This window comes from Ceratotherium simum, chromosome X (assembly GCF_057802395.1).
Source record: "Ceratotherium simum simum isolate JZ-2026a chromosome X, ASM5780239v1, whole genome shotgun sequence".
NCBI classification, from domain to species: domain Eukaryota; kingdom Metazoa; phylum Chordata; class Mammalia; order Perissodactyla; family Rhinocerotidae; genus Ceratotherium; species Ceratotherium simum.
In genome coordinates, this window is record NC_141940.1 from 127,427,095 (window position 1) to 127,439,150 (window position 12,056).

The window sequence follows — 12,056 nt, forward strand, 5'->3', positions numbered from 1 at the left end:
AGTGAGACCAGTAGGTGCAAAGGGCCTGAGCATGATTTATCTTGTAGCCTACATTGAATGGCAGGATTCACATGCATTAGTCTCCTAGGGATGCTGTAACAGATGATCATGCACTTAGTGGCTTCAAACAACGCAAATTTATTCTCTTACCATTCTGGATATCGAAGTCCTAAAATTAAGGTGTGGGCAGGGCTGCGTTCCTTCTGGAGGCTCTATGGGAGAATCCGCTTCTTGCCTTTTCCAGCTTCTAGGGGTGCCCACATTCCTCTGCTCTCGGCCCCTTCTTCACATCACTCCCACCTCTGTTTTTCTCCTTTTTCAAGCATTCAACCTCTTGCCTCCCTTTTATGAGGACCCCTGTGATGATATCATGCCCACCTGGATAAGCCAGGTATCCTGACTCAGTCCACACCAGTATTTGCTATCTCCTCTTTATACTCGATGGGCAGAGATTACTGAACGGCTCTGAAACATTTTACAAATCCCTACCGCTGAATCAATGAGAATTGGTCATGAGAAATACCTACCCAGAGGGAATGAGGCACTATGACATCCAGCTGCATCAGCTAAGGGGCAGATACAACCCTCTGCCCTACTTGGGCCCACCTGGATACCACGGGCACCGACTGCTCTATTTTGAAAGGATGCAGAAGAGCGAAGGCAGGTGTAAGGACTGTTAACCACAACATGCATGAACACGGATTTATTCTAAAGAAAGAAAAACCCAGGAAGCACAGGGATTTGTTTTTTTTCCTAACATTTGAAGGGCTGCCATGTGGATGAAGTACCATAGACATCCCATGTGGCCCCTTGAGGTATATCTCTTTCCCAAGAAAGTTACAAAGAGATGGATTTGGGGGTATCAGAGCCGGCTGAATGTGGAATGCACATGCCTCGAAAAGAATCAGGCTCCTATCCCTGGAGGCAGTCAACTCATTTAGTCCAGCCAGGCACTTGGCAAGGATGTCATGGAATTAATTTAGCCATCGATGGGGTGATAAAATTAGACGGGAACTATATAGCCAAAGGGGAAACCGCTCCCAGTGAATTTATTTCCTTTAAAAGCACAATGATATCTGTTATCTCCATTGTTCCTTAAACAGCAGTCCTGAATAATTTCCTTCTTTTTATTGTGCTCCTAACTACCCAAGCCAGAGAAGGATCCAGATCACCTGACTCCTTCTGGATCTGCAGTTTCCCTCCATCGAGATTACATTCACGATTGCAGCAGTGTCTTTATCTACAATTAATTTAGCCACCTGGGTTACTTAGACTACTGTTTCCATATGTGGAAAGTATGTAAATTGTATCTGTACTCCTTCAGAAAAAAAAAAAGATATAATTTTCCAGGTGTTTAGAAGGTGTTTTGGCCCCAGGGTTAAGTTTATGTATGAACATGTTACTTTGTTTTTACTTACTTCACTGTCATGCAATGTTTAATCTCTCTTGGAAACTGTTACACAACATCACCACTCAGTGGGTGTCACTTAAGGATGTTCTGCTAAGGAAACAAAGTCACCTCCTCTTAGATACCTGTCCGGGACATGTGGGTGGTTCATTTAGAACACAGGTCTCATATTTTAAGATTCAAGTTCACGTACACCTACCACTTTTTTCCAGGACTGGCAGAAGCAGGGGCTGAAATTATGTTGTAAAATTCATGCACTTTGAAAAATTCAGTTATGCAATCTAATTTGCAACAAGCGGCTTAATAAGCACTTTTAAAGAAACGAAGTTTGAGGGAAAAGTGACTAACCAGAGACTATGATAATCAGATTTATGTTGTCCTGTTGACACTGTGACCTCAGCTTAAGGGGAGGGAGGGAATATCTAGGTGGCAAATCATCACCAGGGTTCATAATGTGGGGTAACAAGTTAGATGGGGAAAGGGAAGCACAGCACAGAAGCTTCACGACACTGGATTTGGCAGTGATTTCTCGGATGTGACACCAAAGGCACAGGCAACAAAAGAAAAAATAGATGAAGTGGACCTCATGAAAATTAGGAAATTTTGTGCATCCAAAGACAATATCCACAGATAAAGAGGCAACACCCAGAATAGGAGAAAATGTTTGCAAATCATAAATCTGATAAGGTATTAACATCCATTGTATATAGAGAATTTCTAAAACTCAACAACAAAAATAATGAACAACCCGATTCAAAAATGGGCAAAGGTCCTAATAGACATTTCTCCAGAGAACATACAAATGGCCAGGAAGCACATGAAAAGAGGCTCAACGTCACTAATCATCAGGGAAATGCGAATCTAAACCACAACGAGATGTCACCTTACACCTGTTAGGGTGGCTACCCACCCCCTCACCAAAAACAAAAAACAAAACAGAAAGTAACAAGCGTTGGCGAAGATGTGAAGGAATTTGAACCCTTGTGCACTGTTGATGGGAATGTAAATTGGTGCAGTCAGTACAGAAAGGAGGATGGAGGTTCCTCAAAACATTAAAAATAGAACTACCATATGAGCCAGGAATCCCACTTCTGGGTATATATCCAAAAAATTGAAAGTAGGATCTCACTTTTTTTTTTTTTTTTTTGTGAGGAGATCAGCCCTGTGCTAACATCCGCCAATCCTCCTCTTTTTTTTGCTGAGGAAGACTGGCCCTGGGCTAACATCTGTGCCCATCTTCCTCCACTTTATATGGGACGCCGCCACAGCATGGGTTGCCAAGCAGTGCGTCGGTGCGCGCCCGGGATCCGAACCAGCGAACCCCGGGCCACCGCAGCGGAGCGTGCGCACTTAACCGCTTGCGCCACCGGGCCGGCCCCAGGATCTCACTTTTTAAAGAATATGGAAATGCATTTTATTATTACTTTGTTTCAAAAGAAACCATTACACTCAAAATTTCAAGGGAACCTTTGGACAGGGTTGTTTTTTAATCAAATTAATGGAAATGAGTTGTGTTCATTTATCTTAAGTATAGGTAGGTAGATAGATAGACAGATGATAGATAGATAGGTAGGTAGATAGATAGATAGATAGATAGATAGATAGATAGATAGATAGATGATAGGTAGATGATAGATAGATTGATAGATGATGGACATATTACCCTACTGTCTTCAGAAAAAAAGTAGACTACCTTGAGAAATAATAGTATACGAAATCTTACGAAATCCCTACTCGCTGCGGTAATATTTTCTCTATGAGGTTTTCATAATAACTTGAACACTTGAGTCTGTGGGTGGTTGAATTCTATTGGGAGAACAGCAAACCAGATGATGACTCCAAATGGATGCTCCATTGGAGAGTTTCTCTGAGTCTTTTCCAGCAATGAACAATTTACACGGTAGGAGACCACACAATACAAAGCAATTTGCTTGTACACTATCTGGGCTTAACAGAGATTCCTGAACTCAGATGTCTTCTGAAAGATGCTGGAAGGAGAACCTTCCCCTGTGTTAGTACATCATTGTTGTACTTAGTTTTTGAAAGTCTGGCATGCAGACATGCATATCTATAAGAAGGTATACCTGGGCTCTTCTCTTTTGCCAACGTATATGGCAGAACAGCATGGAATTCCTTTGGATCTAAAATCAGGTCTCAGAGTCCAGAGTTGCGTCAAGGTTATGTGAGTGTGTATGCACTTCGGGACAGGACACATATTATTCTATTCAGAACTTAAAGTCAGCAAGGAGACCCAAGGCTCATTGGCGTGAACTTTGGTAGGCAAGGCATAAATAGTCATAAAATATACTTTTCCTTTAACAAATTAAATCTAACTTAAAATATTAGCAAGCAGAAGAATGGCTGTATGCTCTCATTCTCTGTTCTTTGACTTAGAAAGTGCTAAAATGGGCAGCATTCGTGCTAGGCTACAGAGAAAAGGTTTCGCACCGGACACACTTTGCCAGCTCGTCTTAATTATAGTTTTATTGATGCAAATTACAAGCTGAGATAACCATCACACCTAGACACGAAATTCAGAGTCAAATGCCTTTAATTAAGTGCTGCTAGGTACAAGTCAGCAGTACAATGTAGCTATTAGATTTCAAAAAATGATTTTCATCCGTAGTTCTATTGAATGATGCTGCACATGGGTTCCAAACAGATTTCTCATGCATTTCATCCCTGTGGAGAAGGGATAAATTGGGAGAAAGCCCACCTTTCCCTGGAGAAGTACAAGAACTGTGGATGCATGGTTGTTCTCAGACACTCTACTTCTCACAGTCGTGGGTGGCTGTTTCTTGACATGCAGAGCCCACGGCTGTTTCAGCAGGGCTAAAATAGAGGCTGATATCTTTGGCTATTTTCTAAACAGCATTACACTTAGTTTTACCCATCCATCCAAGGGTGAACAGATAGAATGTGGTCCAGCATGCAGGGGAATATTACTCCAGCATGAAAAGGAATGAAGCACTGACACACGCTGCAGTGTGGATGGACCTTGAAAACACCATGCTCAGTGAGAGAAGTCAGACACAAAAGACCACATAATGTATGATTCCATTTATACAAAATCTCCCAAATAGGTAAATCTATAGAGACAGAAAGCAGATTAGTGGTTGCCAAAGCCTGGAGGAGGGGAGAGTGTACAGTGACTATTTAATGGGTCTCCTTCAGGGATGATGAAAATATTTTGGAACTAGACAGAGGTGATGGTTGCACAACACTGTGAACACACTAAGCGCCACTGAATAGTACACTTTAAAATGGTTAAAATGGTGAATTTTATATTGAGCGAGTTTTATCTTAATAAAAGTGAAGGTCAAGGAATTACTAAACCTCAGACAGATGTTTCATTTAAACAAGAAATATTTCTTCTTAAAAGATTATTCTAAGTGAAAAGAAAAAAAAAAAAAAACCTAAAGATTAAAACCATTATATGCCCTGGATCTTTTAGAATTTTAACTAGGATAACCTCATGTTCTTCAATGGCTTTACGTTTAAATGTCAAAGCAATAAAATATTCAGCTGTTTTTTAATAAAAATCAGAAGACATTCCGAAGCCAAACAAATCACCCTTTTTGGTATAAAACTAAAAATATATATAGTAAAAAACCAGAAAAAAATAAAGAATAGAAACATTAAACTTTTCTTTCTGTCTACTCCCTCTCGTCTTCCAGTCTTAAACATTAGGAGTGACCATTAGCAATTTCTTTCAACTTCTTGCAGAATTTTTATATACAGTCAAGCATGTATATATGGATGTGTGTCAGTTAAAATATTTTGATTAATGAAAGAATAAACATTAATGCATATGCCTACCTTTACAATGATTATGCCTGAGAAATAAATGGGGAAAGACCAGTCATAAACCATTACCTTAGCAATCATTTTCAGGAAAAAATGAAACTCCTGGGTAAATGACTATGCCTCATAATAATAATGAAACATAGTGTAATAGTGAAAACGAAGCAATGTATATTTTTTCCCCTCTATTTCCCCACCAGTTTAGTACTAGTGTTGGTGACTTAGGAAATGCTGAATCTTACATTATCATTTGCCTAAATGATACAATTTTGTAAAAAAAAAAATTGGGTTTACACTTGAACCCTGATTATTATATCATAGGAAATTTCTTTTGGTTATTGCAAGTAAGAAAAACTCCAGTCAAATTAAGAAAGCCATGAAGGTGTGTATTGATTTAGTCAGTATTAAAATGGTTCCTGAATCAAACGAAACCATGAAATGCCCACTAATGATAACCTGAGACTCAAAGCCGCTGCCCACATCTGCCTGCTTCTCCTCAGGTCCACTTGCCTCTCCTTGGCTCTAGACTCTGGAAAAATGAAGAAGGAAAGGAAGTTGGAAAGTATAGCGGGATTGGTCAGGGCAGGACCTGCTGAAAGGGAACCACTGACCAAGAATGAGGAGAAGGTGCTGGAGGAAGCCAGGAGGGGAGCTGGGAGAAGAGCATTCCAGGCAGCAGACAGTCTTTGCAAAGGTCCTGAGGCAGCAGCTGGTCTGGCTGAATCAACAGTAATGAGTGTGAGAGAAAGTCTCCCATAGGCATACACACTCAGAATTTACAAAGGATGTTTTGGAGAAGAGGGTCTGCATTCTTGGACCTTCTGCCCTATATTGAGGTAGAAAAAGATATCAGAGAATGGAGAAGGCTTTAGTGAAACTATTGTTTTTAAAAGACCATGTTACTTTCTTCAGTCCAGGAGAAAGTAGGCTCTGGCAGAAGGCTCCCTTGGAGAATTGATAAGTGTTACTGGCAGTTTGGGGACTGTGGACCACCAGCACACCCAGAGTTTGTTCCAGCAAAGAATGCCGAGTGTTTCCCTTGAGGACTGGATAAGGCTGAGTTATTTGGTGTCCCAGCTCAAGACAGCAAAGGGACTCCAGTGGTAATAGTGACACATGGGGAGAGGGGAAGGCTGTCTGTCCAGTGGTACTGAGGACAATAAATTGCATCATCTCCAGGATCTGAGATGGAGGAGAAGGGTCCCAGCCACGGGTGTCCCTGGAGGACCTCCCAAAGGGCCAAGTCGGGAGATAGCTTTCCACACCAGCCAGGGCCAGAGGGAGTGCCTGTGGGATATCCCTTTACCCCGAAACCTTCTTACCCTGAGCTGCTCCTGGGAGCAGAATAGCAGCTGCCAAAACAGGAGAGATGGTGGGTGAGCTTGGAATGAAGTTACAACTCGCTGCAGTTCTGTGTTCCTCAAACATGGGCAGCAGCCAAGGAGGAGGTTATAAAATGAGGGGACCACATGAATGTGTTACCTGGGGATGAGATTCCAGGATTGGTGATTATCCAGGGCCCGACTTCTCCTAACTGCTGAACTGAGACTGTGCTTCGAGATCGAAAGTGACTGTAGACGATTGCATGAGTCTCTTATTGCTGCTGTAACAAATGACCCCCAACGTCATGGCTTAAACAACACAGGTTTATCATCCTGCAGTTCTATGGGTCAGAGTTCTGAAATAAGTCTCTTGGGGTTAAAATCAAGGTGCCACAAGGTGGTTAGAAATCAAAGTGTCTGCTAAAATCAAGGTGTCAGCGAGGCTGGTTCCTTTTGGAGACTCTAGAGAAGAGCCCGTTTCCTTGCCTTTTCCAGCTCCTGGAGCCCACCCACATTCCTTGGCTCGTGGCCCCTTCCTCCATCTTTACAACCAGCAACAGCCAGTCCAGTCCTTCCTACATGTCATCCTTCTGACTTCCTCTCCTGCCTCAGTCTTCCACTCTTGAGGATCCCCGTGATTACATGGGGCCCACCCAGATCATCTCTGCATCTCAAGCTCGGCTGATCATCAACTTTAATTCCATCTGCAACCTTCATTCCCACCTGCCACGTAAGGGAACTTCTTCACAGGCTCTGGGGATTAAGATGTGGCCATCTTTGGGGGAGCCATTCATGATTCCACCTGCCACCCGCCTATTACATGAAACTGAGTGAAAAGTCAGGAGGTTGCGCCCAGGTCCCGTGGAAAATCATCTCTTCTAGATACATTTTGTCAGTGAGGAGACATAGGTTTGATATTGATGCCATCCAGGAAACTTGTGTCCAGTGCACAGATGACTCATGCTTTCTTTGTTAAGCAAAGAACTACGCCTTTGTCTGCTGGTGTGTGCTTCTGAGATCTCACATCGTGCATCCGTCTTTGGAGTTGCCAGTGCTACCGTGGGATATGGAGGGGAGACGGAGGAAAAATTCCATTGCCTCATCTCCCTACAGTTGGTTTTCCACCAAGCAGAATTTGGAGATCCAGAATGGAGAAGCACATACCTATGACTTTCACTGTTCTAGATGCTTCTGGCTCAGATAAGGGGGCAGTGATGGACCATAGCTTCCATTTTGCCCAGAAATCCCCTGCAGCATATCTCCCACCACGGGTCAGACTGAGTTCTCATCTACACACGGTCCTTTTTCCGCGGGTTGCTGCCCTCCTGGCCAAGCAGACTCTCCTCCAGCCTATTTTTTAGAAATAATTCAACAGTGTTTGACAGATCTGGGGAGTCCCTCTGATGTGTACCTCTTATTTTTTATTCACACTCTTCCATTTTAAAATATGCTGCTGACAAAATCTGCAAGCATTTTAGTCAAGACGACAGGACAGAAGATTCTACTGACCATGGAACATAGGAATGAATCAAAACAAAAATACCCTCTCAATTTCAGCAAGATTGCCAGTAGCCTGGATTATCATTCAGGGTTTACCCTAGACAGACCGGGAGCAAGCTTCACATGGAACATTCCTGAAAGTCTGTTTCTGCTCAAATCAAGATACACCCCCACTAGCTATCAGTCCCCCCTGGGATTTCCCAGCTATTCAAATAGATATTTCCTGTGTAGACTTTTTTTTTTTTCCTTCTCTCCAGTCATCCTAGAATATTTAGGGTCAGCCCTTCCCCTGATTATGGAGGCTGAGCGGCAGCAGGAGGGCAGCCCTGGACTCAGGAGTTCCTTTTATAATCCCTGTTAAGAAAAGAACCACATAATTCCACACTAATCCACAGCCTCCCTTAGAATATTAAACTCTCCCATTGAAGCGTCAGAGACCTTAGGAACTTTAGCCTGTACAAGAAACAGCCAATACATCCCCAGAGATCCTGCCTTGGGGTAAAATTGGACAACGAGATGAAAGGCACAAGAATAGAGTAAAAATAAAAGACTGTAGGTTGGCCGGATCCTATGTATTAACTACAGATACAGTGCAGGTACCGTGTTCAATTCTCTGCATTCGGGATTGCAACCTGTCGTTAGGTGGGCATCATTATCCTTACTTCATGTTGATTTGAGGAAGGGCGAATAGTGTGTTCTAGGCTACCCAGTCAAGAAATAGTAGGCAGGAGGATGGCATGGCTCGATCCCAGCTGTCTGACTCAATTACCAATTGCTCTGCTGTTAAGAGGGGTCACACACTCCTCAGAAGGAGAGTGGATTGGAGGGTTCTTACGATCACGCAGAATGATGACCGGTCGCCCACAGCAGAGGCCTGTAGGGACTTCTGAGCTTTGAGTTTTTGCCATCCCCATGTCCCTAAAAGGAAGTCTGGTCCAGGGCATCAGTTAGAGACTGGGGACTGACCTGGCAAACCTGTCAGGATTTCCTTCTGAATGCACGAGTCTAGGGAGATGAATTTAAAGAGCAGACACATCTCGGTTATGCCTTTTCCAAGGATCATCTTTAAAAAGCTGCATGCTATCAGCCTGCTGCAGGGCCATCTTGGCAGGGAGGAGTTCTTGCACAATTAAATGATACCACTGGGCTTGTAAGAAATATGTTTCTGTACTAACAGATGTCTTTGGTAGATCAAAGACCACAATAGGCAAGAATTGACCAGGAAGTACATTGTGTTCTCTTGGGCTACTGTCACAAAATACCATAGATCGGGGACTTAGACAACAGACATTTATTACTCACAGTTCTGGAGGCTGGAAGTCTGAGATCAAGGTGCTGGCAGATTTGGTTCTTGGAGAAGGCCCTCTTCCTGGCTTGCAGATGGCCACCTTCTCACTGTGTCCTCACCTGGTGGAGAGAGAGAGAGCTCTGGTCTCTTCCTCTTCTTATAAGGACACCAATCCCATCATGGGGGCCCCACTCTCATGACCTCATCTAACCCTAATCGTCTCCCAAAGACCCCACCTCCTACTATCGCCACCTAAAGGGCTAGGGCGTCCACATATGAATTTTGAGGGCACATAATTCAGTCCAGAGCATGCATATTGTCAAAAGTCTGGTTCAAGAAAAGAGATGCTGCCAAAAATAAGAACACAGAAAAAACATAGCTGATGAAATCACCAGGTGCACCATACAATGAGCTGTGATCCAACAGATTGCATGGTGTTTGGTGACTAGGAGGACTCCAACCTCGTCAGAGCCCTTAGGAACTTCAGCCTGTACAAGAAACAGCCATTGAGGTCAACATAGCTCATTTGCTCAAAGCACATAATTAGGTAGCTACAATCTGTCCTGCCTTGTTGGCCTGTCCTCCATCCTTTCATTCCTCCTCAATGTCCTCATACTGGAATTCTGAGCAAACAGGTGAATTTAATTCAACCAACATGTATTTAAAACCTTCCATATCCAAGGCATCTTGTTGATTCTGGAGATTCAACAGTAAGTAAAACACGGTTCCTACCCCTGGAAATAACCACTGAGGAAGCTGACAGTGCTGGCAGGACAAATGACAAAACAAAAGGCTTAAAGACACCAAAATATTGATTTTTTTAAAAAAAATACTGAATCATTGAGAATCCGTAATGCTATATTCATGGATTTGTCATACAAGTCATGTGCTGTTACTTCTTTAATCTACACATTTCTTAATAGAATTGAACTTCATTCATTGATTCATTCGTGCATTCATTTGAGTGCCTAGTGTGTGCTAACCTCCGTGCTTCAAAAAGTTACCATATAATTAGACAAGGGTATGGAATTGGCCATAATGCAAGCCAACGGCCATACGGATGGGCAGGAATGTTGGGAAATGCCTTGAGATGGAGGTTGAGGAAGACATTATCAAGCAACAGTAGGGGAAGGGCAAAGAATTGACTACAACAAGAACCTCAAGATGAAAACATGCATGGACATTAAAAGAAGAAGAAGACTCTGGGATCTGGTACCATTTCTTCAAAGCCTGGAATGTCAACAGATGCAAGATTCCTGGGACAGGCTGGGAAGACCCTGGCATCTCATGTGCCCCCCATGGACAACTTCAGAACTTGTTTTGAGGATGATGGCAGCCCTCCAAGTTTTGGTGACCCCCTGGAGGCTGAGGAAAGAAGGAATTAGTGGAGGAAAAGCCTGGCAGATGCTAAGACCTGAGGACCCATATCATGGCAGGGAGAGAGGGGGAGGGAAGAGGCCATGGGGCCCAACATTCTTACAAGTCAGAATCCGCTAGACTTGGCCACCAGTTGACTGCGAGGTCATACAGGAGAGGCACATGGGGAGGTTGACGTGAGTTTTCAGTTTCTCTGAGTAGGTGGGTGGCAATGCCCTTAACACAGATAAGGAGATGTTCTCAGGACAAGTTTTTATACATTTAATCAATAGGTTTGGGCATTTCAAGAATGTGGATATCTAGTCTCTAGAAACATGTCAACACACTTTATTGAAAAGTAAAGCTGTAGGAGTCAATCCATTCATGAACCAGCACCCATTGATGATCCACCAGGTGGACGCCACCCTGGGAGAGGGGTAGTGAGGAATTCCTGGACACTTCTTAGGAGACACTAAGGCAATCCATCCATACTCCGTGCATCAGAAGCAACTCATCTCAAGGCTCATTTCTGGCCACCTCCTAACAGCCGTTGGCGGAGTCCTGGGCATGCAGCAGGCTCAATCAGGACTCCTGGAATGTTCCATTCCTGGCTGCTCGTCGTGGTGCTAGGATGCCCCCATTTTCTCTCTTCTCACAGTGGCTCTGTCCTTTTGTCCCAGGAGGGCTCTGCTGATGACTGTACTCACTTCACCCCTTCCCACCTGTCTCAGGTCTGATTCCTCCTGGAAACCAGGCGACCTTCTTCTGTTCTCTCCCCTTCTGGCTTAGGGACGCACCATCCTCTCCAGCCTCTGTTTCTTGCCCTCTCCTGAGGTCGTCCCCACTTCCCCCAACTAGTGCCACCAGGCTCCCCAAAGTTTCCCATTCTGGCCCTGCCTCTGCAGACTCCCCCAGCCGGAGGAGAGCAGTTCCAAGTTTTTGGCTGGAGGACTCTGGCTGCGGGAGGGAGGCGGGAGGCCAGGAGCCACCGGAGAGGCGGGAGGGCGTGGCCGCGGCTCTCACGTTGCAGCCGGGCCTGCCGCTCCGGGGATGCCGGCGGGGCGCTGCCAGCTCCTGCCTGCACACGGGTTCCGAGGCGCTGCCAGAGAAAATTCCGTCCCGTCTGGAGGAGTACAAACCCTGCTCCTTCTTTCTTTCTCCAAAGGAAAGAAACCGCCTCCACCGCTGCAGGGAAGAGCGCTCTGTGTGCGGACTCCGGCAGCAGCTCGCACCGAGCTCCCTGCTTCTCCCCCTCCCCTCGGGTCCCTGGACTTCCTCTCGGACCGCGAATACTGCTTCCCAAAGCCCTGTGCGTTTGGCTCCTGAATTCTCCCAGCCGGAGCAGGCGAGGCGTGCCCACCCGGGACGAGGCGCGATG